This window comes from Lemur catta, chromosome 7 (genome assembly GCF_020740605.2).
Source record: "Lemur catta isolate mLemCat1 chromosome 7, mLemCat1.pri, whole genome shotgun sequence".
NCBI lineage: Eukaryota > Metazoa > Chordata > Mammalia > Primates > Lemuridae > Lemur > Lemur catta.
This window is the reverse complement of record NC_059134.1, coordinates 86,086,058-86,108,744: the sequence shown is the minus strand read 5'-3', so window position 1 is coordinate 86,108,744 and position 22,687 is coordinate 86,086,058. Positions and strand designations below refer to the sequence as shown.

The window sequence follows — 22,687 nt, the reverse complement described above, 5'->3', positions numbered from 1 at the left end:
CCAAGCAAATTAAAAATAAAACACTGCTGACAGATGTTGAGCAAATTTTGCAGGGGGCAAAGAATGAAAACGGTGAACTACAGCCTGGACAATCTGATGCCAGGCTCCAGCCTTGGGCTCAATGCATCCGGCTGAGCGACTAGCTGTAGTTAATCCTGGAAGTGCTCACAGGCCTTGCTGCTCCAGGCATGTGCTCTCTGCCATCCTTCCTCTCACTCCTCTCCATCCAAGCCCCAAACCCTCCCTAGCAGGTTGCCCACGCCTATTCCCCTTAGCCCCCCAAAGGCCTTTTCAAGAGACCTTTTCAAATTCAATTTCTTCCCAGACTGCAATGAGCTCCAGTTGCTGATATCCATCAAAATCTCCTCCTGGAGCGGTGGTCTGAGTGCGTGAACACTGCATTTGCACTCTTATCATAACCCAGCAGATGCTGTTTACAGACATTGTGATTCCATGTATGAGCACGTATGTGAGTATCTCCAAGGAGCAAAACTCTTGCCTTCTAACATCACCAGATCAAAAGCCAGAGTTAAAACGGGAACTTAGAGGTTATCTGGCCCAATGGATATATTTTATAGGTGAGAAACAGTCCCTGAAGGGCAAAGTGTCCTGCTCAATGTCACAGAAGGGAATTAGCAGAAATAGCACTACCAACCCAGTCTCCCCGGTCCCAGGACAATATTCTTTCCACTACGCTGCAAAGGTGACATCCCTCCCCGTCTCACCCCCGATGCAGTCTCGCCTCTCTTAGCCTGGACAGAAACTCAGGTTGGCAATGGAGCAGAACCTTAGCGGGTCCCAGCTGGAGCAGAGCCTCCAGTGACTGCGCGGTGGAGTGACAGCGTCTCCACCTGCTCATTTCTCCCCTACTTTCCCAGTCTTAAAACTGCTTTCTAATTAACTCACTGTGGATTATCCCTGTTAGGAAATTTTCTAATGCATTATTAATTGCGCTAAACGTCAGCCACAGCTCACTCCCTGCGCTTTCAGGAGTGCTGCAGGGGGCTGAGGGAGCTAGGCTGTTTCCTAAGCAGCTGGTGCCACCGTGTGGGCAAAAAGGTCTATATCCTTGAGCTATCAGGAAAGCCATCAGAAAAAGTCTCGGGAGGTTATTGAATCCATGAACTGGTTAAGGAGGAATCGTATGTTTGCTTTTCTTCTCTTCTCTCCTCCCCTTATCACAACCTCTATCCTCCCTCCCCACCCCCTCCACCATGCCCCCTGATTTCTACAGACTAGGAAGCAGAGCCAAAAGCTTAAAGGTCAAAGTAACTTGCACAAGACCTCTCACCTGTTAACTCCGGTCTCCCACTGCAGCCAAGGGACCAACATGGAACTCCGTTCTGATCGTTTTGCTAATCCTGACGGGCCCCCGAGGATACGTGATAAATGCCTCCTCCTTATTCCGCAAACAAGTGAAGACATGAGGACCGTGTCTTCATGAGGGGGTTTGGAGAACTGAGAAGTGACGGCAAGTGTCTATGTATGGGACAGCTAGACATCCTTTCTAATTTGAAGACATTTTTTCCACTTTCAAACCCAACGATAGAAAGGCATTTCTTGGCCTCCTCATCTTATTTACCTGCATAGGATCTATGAATGAGTTCAGACATCGATGTAGGAGGAATTTGATCTAAATTTCTCAGGGCTGGTATTCAGATTTCTGGAATGAGCTCTCTCAAGCTAGAGTAAACATAATAACCTGTATGCCAAATTGCAAATAGCAACAGACATCTTTATAAAAAGCCAAACCCGGCAACTGCCCAAGCTCTATAAATTGGGGGCTCCCAAAATTTCACAATAAGTTTTGGAGGGTGAGAAAGGAATTTTTTTTTTAAACAAAGGAACTTTAACTGTAATTAAGTTGAACAGTGTTTCTATCTACAGTTACTATGTGGCTTTATTTTATTTATTTATTTTTAAATCATCTTTTCTAGTTATTTTTATTTTTTATTTTTTTATTTAATAGAGACAGTATCTGCTATGTTGCCCAGGCCAGTCTCAAACTCCTGGCCTCAAGCAGTCCTCCCGGTTCAGCCTCCCAAAATGCTTGGGATTACAGGTATGAGCTTTATTTTACATAGGGGAACAATTGCTAAGTTTTTAATAAATTTTAATTGAAAACTATATTTTCTTTTAACTTATGAATAGTGGTTATGAAGAGAAATGGAAAAGTATTAATAGAATCAATTTTTGGTTATTTTTTGTATAAAAATCTGCTATTGTATGACCTGTAACATGTTTCTCAAAAAATACTTTAAAATTTACTGTGTAATTTAAATGTTTATCTTGTTATAAATGCTTCCTGGAACATTCCTCCCACACAAAGAGTACAATTTCCAAATGCATATAAATCCCATTTTCCCACTATCATTATAGAAAAGAGAAAAGTCTATATCTTTATTTTCACATCTGGGGATGGCTACTCGTAGCCATATTTTATTTATTTCATTAAGTTTTTATAATTAAACATCTGGATTCTACTGAGTCTATATGACAATTTCAAAAAGTAACTTTGCTTTATGACAAATAAGAGGAGACTGGTTGAGTTGAACTGTAGTTGAGATTTGCAGTTCTTTATCCTTATATTGAAAAAGATTTACCTTCATTCTGCTCCTCCCTCAACCTTTCCAATCGCTCAGTACTCCCCAAAAAATTAATCACCAATATAACAAAAACCTATGATTTTTTTTAATTAGTCTGTATCACCAAAAATAAAATGATCTCAGCAACATGACAAGACATCACGAAGAATGCTCAGGCCTCCTAAGCCTCTTTGTAACTTCTCTGTTGCTCACTGGCCATGACTGTTACACATGTAGACATTAAGTGTAAGATACCAGGAGTCAACTTCAGGTGCAGTGGCCTTTTGGCCACCTGGACTCATAATTTCCTTTTGCCAACAAAGGTATTTCTCCTTGCTAATAATCAATAACAATATAGTATGGCGTTAAAATAATTTATGGTTTATGCCTGTTGACCTGAATGTGGGTGTTACAAGCTGAACTGTTTCCCCCCAAAATTCATATGTTGAAGCCCTAACACCCAATACCTCAGAATGTGACTATCTCCTTATCTGGAGATAAGGGCTTGTATTAGTCAGGATTCTCCAGAGAAACAGAGGTATGAGACAGAGAGAAAGAGAGAGAGAGAGAGAGAGAGAGAGAGAGAGAGAGAGAGAGAGAGAGAAATATTATGGAATTTGACTTATACAATTATGGGGGCTGAGAAGTCCCCCCAGGAAAGCCAGTGGTAGGAAAGCCAGTGGTGTAATTCAGTCCAAACCCTTAAGTCCTGAGAACCAGGAGCACCGAAGTCTGAGGACAGGAGAAGATGATGTCTCATCTCAAACAGAGAGAGAAAATTAGCCCTGCCTCCACTTTTTTGTTCTATTCAGGCACTAAACACATTGGATCATGCCCAATCACATTGGTGAAGGCAATCTTCTTTACTCAGTCTACTGATTCAAACACCAATCTCTTCCAAAAACACCCTCACAGACACACCCAGAAATAATGTTTTACCTGCTATATGGGCACCCCTTATCCCAGTCAAGTTGATACATAAAATTAACCATCACAAGCCTTTAAAAGGATGATTAACTTAAAATGAAGTCATTAGCGTGGGTCCTAATCCAATCTTACCAGTGTCCTTATAAGAAAAGGAAACTTGGACACGTTCCTCCTTAAGGTAGGTCATATTTGGACTTCTGATTATAGCAAGTATCTGCTCATCTTTTGATCAGGTGCACAACTATTAATTGGAAAGCCAAAACACTCATTTTTTAAAAAATCTAAGCTTTGCACAGTGGCAGTGTTGTAACCAATGAGGTTTATCCAAGGTGAGATTATTGCTAATTGAAAACTTTTCCCAATACCCCGCCATGGTGACTTGTAATATAGTTGGCATTGGCAATTTTTGACGGTCCCTATGGGGACTGAATTTAATAAATAAATAAATAATAAACAGTCTGTAATGTTCATTTAGCACCGTTTGTCATAAACAGTTGAAACTAACCTAAATGTCCATCAATAGAAGAACAGAGGCTGGAGAAAGTACACAATAGTATGGATAGCAATTTGGCAATAATTGTTAAAATTACTTATGCATTGCGTTCGTCTTCTAGGGTGGCAGTCCCCAACCTTTTTGGGCACCAGGACCAGTTTCATGGAAGACAGGTGCTGAGCTCTGCAGCTTGGGGGTTGGGGACTGTGGTTCTAGGGCTACCATAACAAAATACCACAGGGTGGGTGGCTTAAACAACAGAAATTTATTTTCTCACAGTTCTAGAAACTGGAAGTCCAAGATCAAGGTGTCAGCAGGATTGGTTTCCAGTGAGGCCTCTCTTTTTGACTTACCTTCTGGCTGTGTCCTCACATGGTCTTTTCTCTATACATGCACTTTCTTGGTGTTTCTTCTTCTTCCTATAAGGACACCAGTCCCACTGGATTCAAGCCCACTCTTACGACCTCATTTAACCTTAATTACCTCTTTAAAGATCCCATCTCCAAATACAGTCCCATTGGAGGTTAAGGCCCCAACATATGAATTTTGGGAGGGACACAATTCAGCCCATGTACTCACCATTTGACCTACAAAGTGAATATCTGCTGAGATTCATCCCAAGAATATTCAGATATACTGTAATGCAAACAAAATGTTATATGCACAAAATTATTCATTGAAGCCCTGCTTGCAATAACAAAATATTGAGAACTACAGTTGTCACTGAATAAATAAATTCTAATCCATCTTTTCAATGGAATATTACATAACCATAAAAAAGAAATGGTTTCAATAGAACAATCTTCAAGAATTCTTGTTAGTTGGGGAAAAGCATGGTACAGAACAATGTATGTGATACCATTTAGGTGAAAAGAGAGGGAAAATATACAAACAAATATTTTGCTTGTGTATGCCTCAAACATCTCTGGAAAGATGTACAAGAATCTAATAATACTGGCTGCCTTCCAAAAGAGGAAATAAACTGGAGAAAAACTCTTAGATTCCTCTGGTACCACTTGAATTTCGAAAGGTTCTAGGGAAGAATTAGTACCTTCCCTCTTCCAGCCCCTAGAGCTGCATTCCTTGTGTGCCATCAGAGTGGGCACGTCACTCCGATCTCTGCCTTAGCAGTCACGTTGTCGTCGTCTCTTCTGTCTGTGTTAACATTTAATCTCTCTCCCTCTCTCTTATAGGCACTTGTGATTGTATGTAGGGTCCATCTGGATGATCCAGGTTAGTCTCCTTAACTTACAGTCTTTAACATACTCATACCTGCAAAGTGTCTGCGATGTAAGTAACATTTACAGGTTCCAGGGATTAGGACCTGATCTCTCTAAAGACCGTTATTCAACCTACTGTACCTACCCTGTGAGAATGGCTGAAGGAGGTTTACTGGGTCATTGTGGCAAATGTCCCATATGAATATAAGATGTTAATAGAAGAAACTAGGTGCAGCATATATGAGCATTCTCTGTACTATCTTCTAAATTTCTCTGTAAGTTTGAAACTATTCTTTTTAAAAGTCTATTAAATGAGAAAACACTAAACATGCTACTACCATTATGACCAAGGAATTACACTCCTGGGCCTTTATCTCAGAGAAATGAAAACTATGCCCACATAACAACTTGTACACAAATGTTTATAATTAGTCAGTTGAAACTCATTACCCAGAAAGTAAGTCCAAAAGAAAATGTTTTGATTTGCCTTAGCCTAAGCCTTCTGAATTTAGTGTGTTCCATAAATAATAAATTTGGACCAAGAACTAGGCCATCTCATTCCCAGATGTGATCAATATTCCTGGGGGTGGAGGAGGTTGGAAGGAGATATGGAAGAAAGGAAAGAGGCCAAGCAAGAGAGAGGTTGATGAGAGTCTATAAGAAGGGACCCCGTGCCCAAGCCCCACCTTAGTCTCAGTCAAAAGCAGAATGGGGGTGGTGGGGAGGCACAATAGGACCACTTCCCAATAAGTTTTGGAATCTGAGAGCAGAGAACGTCTGACTTCCTAGGTAGAGCCTGGAAAATCCCATGGTTCCACGATGGCATTCCTGAACGAGGCCTGGCAGCAGCAGAGGCAATAAGGCTGTGTGGGGTCCAGGGCATCCAAGGGCTGAGACAAGCCCACCGCAGGTTCTCTGATGCTGGCATGGTGAAAAGGACACAGAGGCAGTTGAGAGATGACTTCACCCTCACAAAGAAAAAGAGGGGACAGAGGTATAGTCAGATGACCAGTGACGGAAAAGAGATGGGGGCTGGGGGAGAGCAGGGGGGTGTGATCAAGACCACACCCAAGACTCTAAGAGGATGTCCCCATAGCCATAATGTCAGACATGCATGGGTCACCAAGGAAGAAGGAGAGAGTGGAAAAGGAAAAATCCAGGAATGACTAGTTTAATCTGAAACGACAGAGAAAACTAGGCATTGATTATATTAATTTTCCTGCCTTCTAGTTGAATGAGGATTCCTGATGCAGAGTCAGCTGGCTTATGAAAATAAAGAAATTCACTTATTTGCACCACTGAGATTTGTGACTGTTCTGCATGTGAATTTTATAGATAGGCGTTTTTCCCCCTATTTTTCTACATTGGTGGTATATAACATCTCTAACAATAATTATTTGATTATAAGAAAAAAATCCAAAATATGATTTAAGGCCCCAAGTTCAACAACCATTGACAGCAAGCTTTACGGCTGTCACACAGCACTACCAGTTCATATGCCCCTTCAGTATGACTGAAAGTCCCCTGTTTCCTGTACCTTTCAATGCCACAGAGGCCACACTCCCAATTCTTTTCTCACTGTTCTTCTCTTTGTCTTCCAGGGACCAGCAGAAGGGTGGCTGGTGGGAGAACTTCTCTGTGCACCAGGCATTGTCAAGATCCCTACAGAAGCCAAGCACCGGGTACTTCTGGGGCAGTCTCTCCTCCCTCTTGGACATCGTGGTCATAACAGACGCCACTAGTCCATTGTCCGATCTCAACTCAACCTCTCAGCAAAACATTCCAAAAGAGGCCTCAGTTTCTTCATGTGAAGGAGCAAAGGAGAAGGAATGAACTATGCCAGCATCTCCATAACTTCACTTTGTGTACCACCTTCACGATTTTTCCCTTACCCAAATACCACCTGCAGTATTATTTGTTTAATATTTGTCCTTAAAGGGACTCATCTTGTTCAGTTAAATTAACTTTTCTAAAGAAGGACTTCTATGTGATATCAAATTGTAGGAGCAGAAATATAATTCATGTAGGAGGGAAAATGCTCTGTTAGGAAGAAAAGGAAGTGAAAATAAACAGAAGTCTCAAAAGGTGTACAAGCACCAAAGAGATACTTTTTCAATCCCAAATCAAAAGGATTGAAAGAATACTGGAAATGCAATTCAGCATTAATGTTCACCCAATGTTAATGTGCATCCACCTAAAATCATCTTGTGTGTTATCTAAAATCATTTCCTGTGCCACAACAAGACTTTGTGAAACACCAAAGCATATGATGTCTAAGAATTCTCCCTGCATGACTTGTGTATGTTACAAATCATTTCACATCCATAGCTGATCAGCTGACAATGGAAAGTCAATTCAGGAATAAGCCCAGTAGGTGGCAGGATTGAAACAGATGATGCAGATGCAAGGCCTTTCTTAATATAGCTTCCCTTATTTACAGCTCTGCAGCTGTTGTTTACAGCCCAGCGCCATCCTTCCTTTTCACCTGCTATTTGTCTACATCTGCCTCTAGGTCCCTGAGGAAAACAACAGATCAGCGTATCACATCATGTGGAAACCGGAACTGGGGACTCCTAAATAATCTCATCCCAGCTCCTCTTCCCTCACCCCTCATGAAATCTGAATTCATGTCTAAACCTAAAAAACAGAAAGGAGCAAGATCACTGTGCCCCTCGATCCAATCAAAAATAAAAATGTAGGGACAAATCTCTGAAATTTCATGTTTTATTAAGAAAGAAAGAATTGCAGTTCAGGGCATACATGCAGACCAGGTGGTCTCTGGTATGTTCAAAGAACAAAGAGAAGGTTGGAGGTTTTATAAAGAGGAGAAATGCTATCTCTGCTCTTTGAGAAAGTTCCCTGGCACTAGTCGGGTTCTGGGGAGCTGGCAAGCTCCAATTGGTGAGTGATGGTAGCAGGTAATATTAGTCTTAGCGTTGCAGCAGGTCATTTCAGAAGCCATTAGATAAAACTGGTTTTAGGTTACAGTAGGCAGTTTCAGCAGCCAGGCTTGCAGAGAATTACACTCTTGGAGCAATGTTATGTGTCCTGAGTGCTTTTTATGCCCTGGCTTCTCGACTCTGTTTTAGTTGGGTGTAAAAAGAATGACGTATGATCAACTTTCACACAACCAACCCGCCAGCATTTTTAAGTATAAGCATTGTGCTAGACAGGGATTATAGAACATAATAACCTTGCAAGCCACAGGTTAGTTGGGCAGGTATTAAAGCTATCGCTATTGATGAATGGAACAAAATGGGACACAACTGCTGTCAAAACCACAGGGGAGTTTTGGTCTAGGTCCAGTTGCTCATCACACAAAGATCCAATTATTGAGATATCAAAGATTGCCTTTTAATATGACAGATGTCTTGCTGGGTGAACAGGAGAAGCTGCCTCAAATCCCTCTTGCCTACCAGAGGGATCATGGAATTTTAAAGAAGAGGCCACCTGCCTTGGGGCAGGTCGTGGTATAACTAAGGTGGGGCCAGTGGACTGGGACAGGTCATAGGGGACAGTGATTCTTGGCTCAGGGGAGTCTTGCTCAGGGGAGTCTTGATCAGGGGTCTTTGGAATCTCAACTCCTTTGTCTTGCATAACATCCACCATTTCTGGGAAACAAGGTCAAGTAGTTAGCTAAGGGAGAGAATTATATAGGGGTCATTGAAATTTGTTCAGTGGGGAGCCGGTTACATAACTGCTAAATGATACGATAGAAACCATAAGAAATGTGAAGTTTCAGAGTAGATTGATGGAAGGTCAAGTGGACCCTTTTTTCCCAATATCCCATTAAAATACCTATAAAAACATTCAAAAGAACAGAAAATTTCAGCAGCACCAGGTATCAGTGGTAAAAATTGGACATAGGCCAAAATCCCCAGAAGGAGTCTCTAAAGATTAGCAGAATGTTGGGTAGATAGGGTCTGTATTAGCCAACTAGGACTGCCATAACAAAACAACACAGAATGGGTGGTTTAAACAACAGACATTTATTTCTGACACTTCCAGAGGCTGGAAGACCAAGATCAAAGTGTCTGGATTCTTCATTTCTCCTGAGGCCTCTCTTCCTGCGTTGCAGATAACCGCCTTCCCACTGTGTCCTGCATGCGTCCCTGGTGTATCTCTCTCTCTCTGTCTTCCTATAAGAAGACCAGTCATATTGGATTAGGGCCCCACTCTTATGACTTCTTTTAACCTTAATTACCCCCTAAAGGCCCTATCTCCAAATGCAGTCCACATTTGGGGTTAGGTCTTCAACATAGGAATTTGGGGGGCACCCAATTCAGTCCACAACAGAGTCCCAATCCGCTCTTCAATTTTTGCAGAGAAAACTGTGTAGAAGAAAAACAGGGAAGAAAAGGAATGAGAAAGAAGTAGAGGGAGAAAAGAAAAAGCGTATTGATGATTGAATTGAGGCCCCTTCCTGAGCCACAGTACAGCCCCATAGATACTTTCCAATTTGGAGATGGGTGGGAAGGGAGGTGTGATATTGTGAATTATGTATTTGATCTTCTACCAGGTTTCCTGGCATACAACTCCTAAAATCTTTAGAATCTTCAGAGGGATGTCTTTTTGTAGGCTAATGATTGATGAATGGCTGGCAGCCCCTAGGCAGCTCCAGGATGGGGGCAAGTCACAAGAAAGACCAAGGCAGGGTTAGAGGGTTGAGACTTTCACCCCCACCCCCCAACCTCTTGGGAGAGAAGAGAGGCTGATGGTTTAAGTTGATCACCAATGGTCAATGGTTTAATTGATGATACCTATGTAATACAGCCTCCGTAAAAACCCAGAAGGACAGAGTTTGAAGAGCTTCTGGATAGGCAAACACAGGAAGTTCCTGGAGGATGGCACACTTGGGAGCGCATGGAAGCTCTGTACCCCTTCCCATACTTGGCCCTATGTATCTATTCATCTTTATCCTTTGTAATATCCTCTATAATAAACTGGTAAACATCAGCATGTTTTTCCCTGAGTTCTGAAAGCTACTCTAGCAAAGTAATCAAACCCAAAGAGGGGATCATGGGAACCCCACCTTACATCTGGCAGCCAGAAGTTCTGGAGGCCCAGACTTGTGATTGGTGTCTGCAGGGGGGAGGGGTAGTCTTGTGGGACCGAGCCCTCAACCGGTGGCATCTCACACCATCTCCAGGTAGATAGTGTCAGAATTGAGCTGGGTTGAGTACACCCAGTAGGGTGTCCACTGTAGAACTGATTGCTTGATTGTTGGTGGGAAGAAATCCCCACACATTTGGTCACAGAAGTCTTCTGTATTGATTGTTGTTGAATGAAAGCATAGAGAAAAACGCTTTGAGTCCGAGTGAGTTTTTCTACTGGGGAGGCAGTCCTGATGCACAGGGCTGCCCAAAGCAAAAAGGCTTTGGAGCGTGAGGCTGAATAGAAAATCTGCTTCAGATAAGCAACTGTCACAAGTAGTTGAGAAGCAGACTCCAAAGGCAAGAATAAAAATCCATTTTAGCCATGCAGCACTGCACTAACCAGGAAATCAGCCAGAGGGGAAAGGTTAAAAAAACCCTCAAAAAGCCTCTCCCTAAAACTCTATTGTGCCTCTTTGCAACCGCAGCTTTAGAAGCACGTAAGATTTATGCTGAGTTCAATGAACATGTATTTGCTTTATCTAAAAGAAAATGTTATAAAACTAAAAGGAGCCCACAAAATACACAATAAGCTGTTACTGAACCAAACTGGGGTCCACTCACCCAGCACAGCAAAGCCAGACACTGAAGCCGAGAGTTGCATTGAGAGAAAAAGACATTTTTATTGCATGGTACCATGTAAGGAGAATGGGCAGATAATGCTTAAGAACTGAATTCCCTGATGGCTTACAAGCAAGGGTTTTTAAGGCAGGGGTACATTTCAGGAAAGCAGAAGTGGCAGGTAAAATTGTAAATCAATACATGGCGGTCATACATTAGCCTAGCCCAAAAGGTAGGATATCCTCAAGCAGGGGGCCTATGGGTCATAGGTGGATTCAGAGATTCAGTCCTCAGTTCCCCCTTATCTGTATTTTCCATCCTATGGGGGTTTCTGAAAAACACTCAAGAACATATTTTAAGATGCCATCTTTGAGTTTCCATAGGGAACCAAAACAACTCGTGAGTCTGCCTTGCTAGGTGCCTGGAATTTCCCCTGCAGGGATTCAAGATTTTTCTTAGTTCCATGCTTGGGGGACCCAGTCTCAAAGCCAGGAACCTACCCATATTTGCATTCTTATTCTTCCAAATAACAACCCATTGAATCAAATAAAAACAGTTTCAACGTGAGTCTCTTTGCCTTTGCCTCAAAGAGTTTTACATTTGGAAAGAAAGCTAGCATTGTTTTTCCTGGACATGGTAAATTCAGTCTGATACCCAAGCAGAGACTGCAGCTAGCCCCTGGAAGGCAGGAATTGCAGCTGGCACCTGGAACTGTAGCCCGGGGAAGTCACCCTGCATGGTGCTGGGTAAAATAGACATCATAACTGTTGTTGAACACCAGCTCTACATAGAATTCTCCTCTTTCTAAGGTGAATAATAGAATAAAATCAATGTGATATCTATGAAGAAATTCTTCAGCATAAGGAAAAAACATTTTTAATGACCAAATAATTCAGTAGAAAAGGCTTTTTCTGAAATACAAAGAAAAATTGCAACATATTTATTTTTGTTCCTGTAGGGAATTGCCTCTACTGAGTAAGAAGGGGCTTTGAGAAAATAAGCCAAGAAGAAAGTGCAATGAAACTAACTCCCAGGGAGAGAAGGTAAAGTAAACTCACTGGATTCTATAAAAGACAAATTTACAACTTAGTGACACAGAAGACAAACTAAAGAAACACTTAAGATCGCATAAGAAATGAATGAAGAGATGAAAATAATGGGAAAAAAGGTAGACATAGATACTACAGGCTACATGAAAGGGTGAAAAGAAACCTAAGGAATGGTGGAATAAAAGCATTATTCAAGATATAATTAAGGCTGAGCGTGGTGGCTCACGCCTGTAATCCTAGCACTCTGGGAGGCCGAGGAGGGTGGATCGCTCTAGATCAGGAGTTTGAGACCAGCCTGAGCAAGAGTGAGACCCCATCTCTACTAAAAATAGAAAGAAATTATCTGGCCAACTAAAAATATATATAGAAAAAATTAGCTGGGCTTGGTGGCGCATGCCTGTAGTTCCAGCTACTTCGGAGGCTGAGGTGGGAGGATTGCTTGAGCCCAGGAGTTTGAGTTCAGCCTGGGCAACATAGCAAGACCTCATTTCTCAAGAAAAAAAAAAAAAAATCTTGGCCTAAGTCTCACATCTTATGTGAGAACTAAAAATGAATCACAGTAAAAGACTAACAATCCATTTAAAAGTGGGCAAAAGACATGAAGAGACATTATTGCCAAAGAGCATATACAGATGGCAGATAAGTATATGCAAAGATGTTGCACATCATTAGCCATTAGGAAAATGCAAATTAAAACTACAATAAGATATAACTACACATCTACCAGAATGGCTAAAATAAACCTGAATTGCTCATATATTGCTGTTGGGAATGCATCATGGTATAGACACTCTGAAAAAACATTTGGCAGTTTCTTAAAAGCAGAAATGCAAATACCATAAGATTTAGCAATGGCACTCCTGGATTTGACCCAGAGAAATGAAATTTTATGTTCACATAAAAACCTGGCACAGGAGTGTTTATAGCCAATCCAAATCCAAAAGTTTGTACCCTATATGATTCTATCCATGTAACATTCTTGAAATGATAAAATTGTAGAAATAATAGAGAACAGACTAGTGGTTTTCAGGGTTTAAGGAGGGGAAGAGGAAGAGAAATGGGTGTGGCTACAAAAGGGCAACATGCAGGATCCTCATGGTGATGGAAATATTCTATATCTTGACTTTATCAATGTCAAGATATTATGATATTGGGCTATAGTTTTGCAGGATGTTACCATTGGTGGAAACTGAGAAAAGGGTAAATGGAATTTCTCTTTTATCTTAAAATTGCATGTAAATCTACAATTATCTCAAAATTTAAAGTTTAATTTTTAAGAAAAGATTAGGCAATGACAAGCAAATGCAATTGCAAACTTGGACAAGATCCTTCCCAGGTGGAAACCCAAACCAAACAGCTTTTAAGGATATTTGCAGTACAATTGGAAAAATTTAAATATGGATGTATATTAGATAATATTTATCATATAAGTTAAATTTCAGAGAGTGATAATATTGCAGTTATATAGGAAATTCTCCTTGTTCTTAGTAAAATAAAGTACTTAAGAAGAACATGTCACTCAATGTTTGTACCTTACTCTCAAATCACTGAGAAATTAAAAACCCAAGAGAGGGGTGTGGGAAGGAAGAAGGGAAGGAATGAGGGAGGGAGAAACAGATAGACAAGACAATCTTAATGAGGTGAGCAGCCTCCATTAGCAATAGTTCTAAATTTTATCTTACATGTTAAGAGTTAAAACCTCGACTAACGAAGCCATCCTTAATGTTTTACTTGCCCAGACAAACACAGCAGCCCCTTTTCCACAACATCAACGTTTTACTCTCTAGGATATATTTTGTAACTCTTTTATATAGCAGATATGTTTTACTAGATAGATACTATAACCATTTTCAAATGCACGTTATGGCAAATTTTAAATAGCCTTTTTCAAGTTTGTCCATGTCTGACTCCAAAGTCTACCTTCCCTTCCTGGCTGAATGTCCAGAGTCTCATCTTCCCTAATGGAATGTCCACAAGAAACACAAGGCGATTCTTAGAAGCGGTTTTAGATTGTACTCATGTCAAAAGAAAGCTTGCAATGTTGATGAACTCTCCAAGCTGTAGCAGGTTAGCATTTCCCTCCTTTCACAATGTAGTTCTTATATAAACAGGAAGACCATGTTTTTTAATTTTAAACTGGTGGGGGGTTTTTTGTTTTGTTTTGTTTTGTTTTTTCATTATAGTGGTTACTTCCAGAAAGTAGAACTAGGTTTCAAAAATGTAAGGGGAACATTTTTGCTTTTAATTTTTTAACCTTCTACAACATGACTATTTTATCTTGTATGTGAATTTTAATTTATGTTTGAAGTTTTTGGTGTAGGGGTGAGGATGTTGGGGGGGGGGAGGAGTATATGTTCATTTGGTTTTTAAGGCAATAACTCAATCTTAGAATCCTAGGGAGAATGAGTAAGGTATACACCAAAAGCCAGACAGAATACAAATTGATACCTTTCTGGGAAGTCATTTTTAACAGGAGGCATAAATATTCATAGCCTTTGACCTACCAATTTCCCTTGAAGGAATCCATCTTAAAGTCATAATTTAAAATGTGGACAAAGATTCATGCAAAAAAGTTCACTGGCACATTATAAACGAAAATATATTAGAAATAATCCAACGTTTAACCTTAGAGGAATAGTTTACTATAAGTATAGCCATATAGACAGGAAACTGTGCATTCTTTAATAGTATTCTGAGATATTTTAATTACAAAGGAAAATGCTGATATAAGGTAAGTGAAATAAATATAAGTGATTTTAAGAGCAACAGTACTAAAGATGTTGAATTGTTTCAGTTTCCAACTGTGTTAAAGTTTTATTTCCTCTCTGGAATATGCCTTTTGGCACCGCCCTAATTTAGTTCTGAGGTATTTCCTAGCAGAAAACATGCTTCTGTGGTCATGGCTAAAATCCTTCCTTGTTCATTGATTTCTCATATTGACGCTTTATATTCACTGATGCAAATAACAAAAAAGTAAATCACCCTTAAAAAAATGCCTTAAGAAGAAATTACCACCTCTACCCTCAAATAGCCACTTTAGAGATTTTCCAACATGTTACAACTTCAAAGAACATTATTTAACATAATTTGTAGCCTCTAAAGAATGCCCTGCAAGAAGAGATAGCATTAGCTATCAGTCAGAACATGAAAGTTACCTTGTTATGAAAAAGTGGACACTCTCATGTTGCTTGTTAAAGCAGTGTGCTACTTAGAAAATCCAAAAGGAAACCTGTTTTGTTCCTGCAGAAAATGATTTTTAGGTGGATGAAATTCTGAAAGTTCAATTTGGTGTTAAAAATTATTTTGTTCTTACTAATCACAAGGTATCAACAACAGCACCAAATGAAAAAGGTAAATGTGGGCCAAGCCTGTAGGTAACTGGAATGTAGCTCCTATTATATGTGACAGAAAACTAAAAGTTGTGGCTGGGCACGGTGGCTCACACCTGTAATCCTAGCACTCTGGGAGGTCGAGGCGGGTGGATCGCTCTAGGTCAGGAGTTCGAGACCAGCCTGAGAAAGAGTGAAACCCCGTCTCCACTAAAAAATAGAAAGAAATTATCTGGCCAACTAAAAATATATATAGAAAAAATTAGCCGGGCATGGTAGCACATACCTGTAGTCCCAGCTACTCGGGAGGCTGAGGCAGGAGGGAGGCTGAGGCAGGAGGATCGCTTGAGCCCAGGAGTTTGAGGTTGCTGTGAGCTAGGCTGACGCCACGGCACTCACTCTAGCCCAGGCAACAGGCCACGGCACTCACTCTAGCCCAGGCAACAGAGCGAGACTCTATCTCAAAAAAAGAAAAAAAAGAAAAAAGAAAAGAAAACTAAAAGTTGTGATACCATTGACAAAACACACACACACACTCACACAAATCTTTCATTTCCTTTTTTAGTAAAGCTGTTTGTAATTTACCTAATTTTGTCATTGCAATAAACTTTACTGCGAGCTGATTCCAATATATAAAAGAATTGAAATACCCCCGCCAAAGCATTTTTATTTAGTTGTTTGGGACAAAATACACATTTTCTATAAAAATCAGTATTATAAATTGGGACTAGTTTTCCAGTTGGCCACACAAAAGACTATATGGCTCATATTATATCTAAATACATTTGCAATGAAAACATACAATTCCTGAAAATAATATTGTTGCATAAAAGACACATTATTTCAACTACATTGTGGGTAATTCAAGGAAATGAATCATTATTTATTTAATTGCCTTTTTTTGAAATTATATTATAATAAAATTTATAGTATAATCAGAAACAATGGAAACACACTGCTCTTCCCACCAAGCTCAAATCCCAGTTCAGGATACTTCCTCCTGTCCTGCCTCAGATTCTGTTTTCTCTGCTGTTGCCTTGGAGGTTCCATACCAAGCAGCTATTGTCAAAATCACAAGGAGAGTTTGGGCTAGGTCCAGTTGCTTGTAGCACAAAGATCCAATTACTGAGACAATGAGGACTGCCAAGGAAGAAAGGAATTTTTTAATTCAAAAGATGTCTTGTTGGGAGAACAGGAGAAGCTGCCTCAAATCCATTTCTCCAACTAAAAGAGATCATGGGCTAAAGGAGGAGTCACATGCCTTGGGGTAAGTTGTATTGTAAATAACAAGGGGCTAAGTACATTTGGGGACAGGTTGTGGGGGATGGTGAGTCTTGGCTTCAGGAAGTCTGCCCAGGAGCCTTCAGAATCTCAGTTACTTTGTTTTGCAGAAAATCCACCATTTCTGGGAAACAACTCAAAATTTTAAGCAGTTAGTTAAGGGAGAGGATCATAAAAAAACATATAGGGGTCATTGAAATTTGTGCATAGAACCAGTTACACAGCCATCAGGAATATACAGAAATCAGGCTTTTTAACTCAGGCATTTCCTAAACAATAAACCTCCAATTGTTTCAAAATGTGGATAAACCAAAAGCTTAAATTAAATATATGTTTTTGCTTTTGTGTTATAGTACATGATTAAGGTTTATTACAAGGATCCCAGTGCCCTGAAAGATTCAGCATTGTTGGATTCAATGGGTTAAACATCAGACAGGCAATAATCGAACCAAGCACAGTTTATTCAATTTGCAAACATTGGAAACAAGCAGAGTTAAGCAAGAATGCTGTAATGTTAAAGAATAATTTTTAAAAAGTTAAATACAAAACTGATACAAGTATGGAATGAACACATGTCTAAGATTCGATTTAACTCATTAATGAATAAGATGATAAAGCTGGCTCAAAGGAGACTTTGAGAAATGGAGATTTTGCACAGGCAGGCAAAGAAATGCTAAAATGAATGTACCTGCTTAATAGATACAAAACTGGTTAAGTTCCTATAGTGCATTAAGCTCTGGGGTTGTATTTTTTACTGGATAGAAATCTATAAGTTAATGAGTAACTTCAATGCCTGATTTCTTATCAACTACAATAGTAAACAGCAAAGTCAAACATAGGCACATACTCCAACATAGATAATTAAGTAATTACTAGGTGAACATGGTAAACAATAATATTGAAAGGACATGTAGACATCCATTTGCTTTATTTCAAGTTTTGGATGATTCTTCTTAATGGCAATTTTTAAAAATATGTACAGAAGGGAATATATCAAGAGAAGTCATAGCTATTGTTACAGCCTTACCAGGTTTTGAGCCCACTGCTCACAAGGAAGCCAATACACTGAGACAGCAGGAGTCACAGCAGAGAAAGAGTTTATTATCATAGGCACCAGGTGAGGAGACTGGAGGAAGTACTCAAATCTGTCTCCCCAAGAATTTGGGAGAAAGGGATTTTAAAGATAGTTTGGTGGGCAAAGGGCTGGGCAGTTGGGAATGCTGCTGATTGGATGGGTTTGGGGTGGAATCCTAGGGGTGTAGAAATTGTCTTCTTGTGCTGAATCAGGTTCTGGGTAGGGGTTGCAAGACCAGTTTAGTCAGTTCCTTGGTACGGGCCAATGGTCTGGGTGGGTCAGCCAATCCATTGGAATGCAGAGCCTGGAATATATCTCAAAAACTACTCTTAGGTTTCACAAGGGTGAAGTTATCTATGGGAGTAATTAAGAAAATTAAGAATCTTTACGACCAGCAGCTATGTGACTCCTGAGTAGCAGTGATAGGAAAGCAAACTAGGGGACAATGGCTGATAATATATAGTATATATATTTTTTAACTGTGCCTATACATTTTCAGAATTCTGGCCCCTACCACAGTTCCCAACTTGTGGCCCTTTATTCATTTTATAAAGGGTGGTTTTGTTATTATTTACTTTGGTGGATTAACCTGATGCTTAGCTCTGCCCATTCAAAAACTGATTTTATCTATGCAGTGTGCCTACGTAGTAACTCAGCTCCCAGGCAACATATATACAAATCACACACAATCAATCCATTTGCATTAAATCTATATCTCACAAGTAGTTCAGATACTCACATACTCTGACGGGTACATTCTTTCCCTCAAGGAAGCAGTTAATTAGGCCAATTTATCATCTCAACATTGCATGATGAATAGTGGTGAAACTAAGAAAAAAACTGGTCCCAGTGTAGTAGAAATGTGCCCACCTTATCCTCTCTCCCAAATGAAGAAAAAAGGAGATTCCCTCCTTTATCCAAGAGCGGCAAAAAAATGAGCATGGCCACAAAAAGCTGAGATTTTTGGTCAGGATTTGGGGAAGACAGTGGAGAGGAAGGGCAAGTATTTTTGCTCCCTGCTAGTAGATGGGTGTTATCAAAGAAAGCGCATTGTCTTGGACAATTTGGGGAACTTCTGTAGATTCCACAGTGATTCCAAAGCTAGACTTCTGCTTCCTGGTGGCTCAGAGTCTGCTCCCAGCCTGGACAGTTGGCTGAGCCATAGGCACAGCTCTGAAGCCTGTTAGTAAGGTCTGCAGTCTCCCTGGGAACCGTTCTGCACACACGCACATGCCCACACATCTTCCCTTCTGTGCCCCCCATCACTTCTCTTATCACCACCTCCTCCTCCTTCAGCTGTGAACATTTTCCCTCATTTTGGTGGAGTGGGGTGGTAGGGAGGATAGAAAAGAGGGAAGAAATCCCTAAAACTTATTATACTTGGAGTATCTTCCAAGGCCAGAATCTTCTATTGGGTAACGTTCCTTCATGTGCTTCTTTGACGTCATTTAGCTACTGTTAGCAATCATGAAATCATTTAGTAGGTAATTGCTTTAACAACTCAAAGATTAATGACATTGGGCCATCTCCAAAATGCCTGCCTTTGGAAATGGACACCTAGGGGGAAATTTTGACCCAGGGCACGTCCTCCTCCAAACAGAATGTACATAGGAAATGCCACAATGGATCTTTTACCTTTTTCTAGGTTCCATCATATCTAATTCTTCTTCTGATTGACTTGTTCTTTCTTGTCTGCAATTTTATCAAAGACTAGCATATCTACTTTCTTGTTCTTCCTGCTTCGTGTGTGAGAAAGATTCTGCCTGTTTTTAGGGGGCTGCAGGTCAGGGATTCAGAAGCAGCTTAGCTGGATGGTTTCAGCTTAGGGTCTCTCACGAGGCTGCAGTCAAGATGTTGGTTGGTACTACATCATCTGAAGGCTAGACTGGGACTGGAATTCTACTTCCAAGATGATTCACTCGCAAGGTTTTGGCAGGAAGCCTCAGCAGTCCTCTGGCTGTTGGCAGGAGGGCTCAGTTGCTCATTACAGGAATTTTTCCAATGGGCTGCTTGAGTGTCCTCAAGACAGGGCAGAGGCTTCCCTCAGAGCAATTAATTTAAGAAAGAGTAAGAGAGAAGCTGTAACGTCTTCTACACCCTAGCCTAGGAAGTCACATTCTGTCGTTTCCACAATATCCTATTGGTTACATAAGTCATCCCTATTTATTGAGAAAGGGAACTTTATGTGGGCTTAAATATCATCTTCAAGACTGGCTACCATACACACCCATAATAGTTGTTTGACAAATGTATTTTGAGCTCATGAATTGTGGCTTAATCTTACAATTTAACTCTCAGAGAACCATCTTATTTCCAAATGTTTGGGAAAGAATCTCTTACCTTCCCACCCCAGTCTCCACCAACTGACAAAGTATATCATATTTTGTTTTTCCAATAGGATGTGAAAAATAGCAATCTAGGAATGATACTGTCTTAGTCTGTTTGGTGCTGCTATAACAGTATACCAATGGGTGATTTATAATGAATAGAAATTTATTGGCTCACACTTCTGTGGGCTGGGAAGTCCAAGATCAAGAGGCTAGCATCTGGCAAGGGCCTTCTTGCTGTGTCATCCCATGGTGGAAGGGCAAAGTAGGGTGATAGAGAGAGAAAGAAGAGAGGACCAAACTTGTCTTTTTATAAGGAACCCACTCCTGCCATAATGAATCCATTCCTGTAATAATGCCATTAATCCTTTTATAAGGACTAAACCCCCATGACCCAAACACATCCTATTAGACCCCACTTCCCAATACCACCACACTGGGGGTCAAGTTTCCAATACATGAACTTTAGGGGACACATTCAAACCATAGCAGCTCTGGTGACTATATTTTTGTGCGCATTTGATTTACTTATAAGGCCAACTGGACAAAATATTTTAAATTAGCAGCTTTTCAGAAAACCTGGGCATTGTGGTTGCTGTATATAGATAACTCTACTAATTAGAATACTCAGTTCTGTCCATCTGTATAGGACTTCTTAGTTCACAAAATGAGATCTTTATATATGATCTCATTTGAACTTATAATAGCTTTGAAAAGACGACAGGGTAGATTTAACTCCAACATTATAGTTGAGGACCCCTGACCAATTTTAAAATGAGGCAGAACCAAGAGTAGAACCTTGGTTTTCTGATTCCTAGTATCAGAAAAGATTTCAAGAAAGAACTGTTTGTAAGATAGGCTGAGTTACGCTGCAGAAAAGACAGCCCCAATATCTCAATGGCTTAAAACAACAGGGATTTGTTTCCTGCTCATGTAAGTCCGATGCAAGTGGGTTGACTTTCCAAGGCAACTGCCCACCATACATCAACTTAGTGATATACCTCTCTCCTCTTATAGCTGCCCCATGGCCTCCTTGGTTGCATACAGGGAACAGAGGCTTGCACTGAAAATCAAATGCTTTGGCCAAGAAAGCACATGCATTCTTCTCCTCATAGCCCACAGGGGAGTACAAGTCACATGGCCCTGTCTGACTGCAAGGGGACAGGGAATTGTAAGTTTCCCGTGTGCTCGTGGCATGGATGAGCACTAAAACTCTCCACTATATATAAGGTAGTGAAGAATAGATTAGATTCATAGAAGTAGGAGGAGGCCCTTTGAGAACACTTATGAAAACAGTGTGAAGAAACACATAGAGAACACCTAATCTTTTTGAAAGCCCAGTGCCGGGTTCTCTCAGAAAAGATTTTTATTAGTTGATTTTAACAACAGCCCTAGTAAGGCAGACATTATCCCCTTTTATATGGTTTTTGGCCATTGCAGCTCATGGAGATTATAGAACTTGCCCCAGGGCTCACACTAATAAATGGAGGGAATTCTGACTCCCTTGCTCTTCCTTTTTTCCATCTCTCAGTTACATGTAGTGATCTCTTTTCTGTTCCATAAGGTAGCGGTCCCCAACCTTTTTGGCACGAGGGACCATTTTCATGGAAGATAATTTTTCCACAGACTGGATGGGGAGGATCGTTTCAGGATGGTTCAAGCACAATACATTTATTGTGCACTTTATTTCTATTATTATTACACTGTAATATATAATGAAATAATTATACAACTTACCATAGGTTGGGGACCCCTGCCACAAGGGATTTAGTTTTATAAGAGGGAACACTGGGGAGGGATAAACAAAGGCTGACAATTTGACAATTTTAATGGCAATATTTTATTTCTTATTTCTTAGCTTATTTCTTAAGCTAGGTGGTGAGCACACAAATGTTTGTGTATAATTCTTTACACTTTTTATGTCTTAAATATTGCGAAATACTTTTTTAAAAAGGGAGTCAATGGAATCTGAGAACCAGTGACAGATTCTTATCTTGAAAAGAGAAGCATTTGCTATGAATATTAGCAGCCAGAATGCAGGATATACAGTATTGTTAATATTTATTGCACCCACACTATGTTCTAGATAGTTTTGAATGATTTATTTACATATTTTAAATTATCTCACCTTTCAACAACTCTAAGAGGGAGGTACTATTATTATCCCCATGTTAATACGAGATGAGAAAACTGAAACAAGTACAGATTAAGCAATTTCTCTAAGTCATACAGTTTATTAACGGAAAAAACTGGATTTGAACCAAGCAGTCTTGTTTCAGGATAGGCACACATCACCACTACCCTGTAATACCCCCCCTAAGAGGTGGACGACGAGCCACTTTTTTAGAGGTGGGTGGAAATCTTTTGTGCATCTCTTGCCAAATGCCTGTTATATTCTCTATCCATTTATGTCCAGCTAAACAAGAAATTCAAAATAGCTTTCCCATGACGACGACAGAGGAAGGGCTGGTGTAGTTGGCACAATTTCCAAGAAATGTTTAATGCATGGGCTGATTCCCTTAGACTGGATGAGGAGGAAGCAAAGGTGAAGTTTCTCGCAGAAACTACGACGGTAAGGAGGGTGGAGTTGGGAAGGGATTTGGACACGCTTGAAGCTCTGACTCGGGGGCATGGGGGTGGGGGAGGGGATGGGTGTTACCTATATGATGAGTGCGATGCGCACTGTC

General features: G+C 40.4%; 1 non-coding gene across 1 annotated transcript; it reads left to right on the top strand.

Moving 5' to 3' along the window:
- Positions 1–3,796: 3,796 nt before the first annotated feature.
- Positions 3,797–3,937, top strand: LOC123643016. Its single transcript, XR_006736595.1, has one exon. It is a non-coding gene; the product is annotated as a U4 spliceosomal RNA (small nuclear RNA).
- The last annotated feature ends 18,750 nt before the right edge of the window (positions 3,938–22,687 follow it).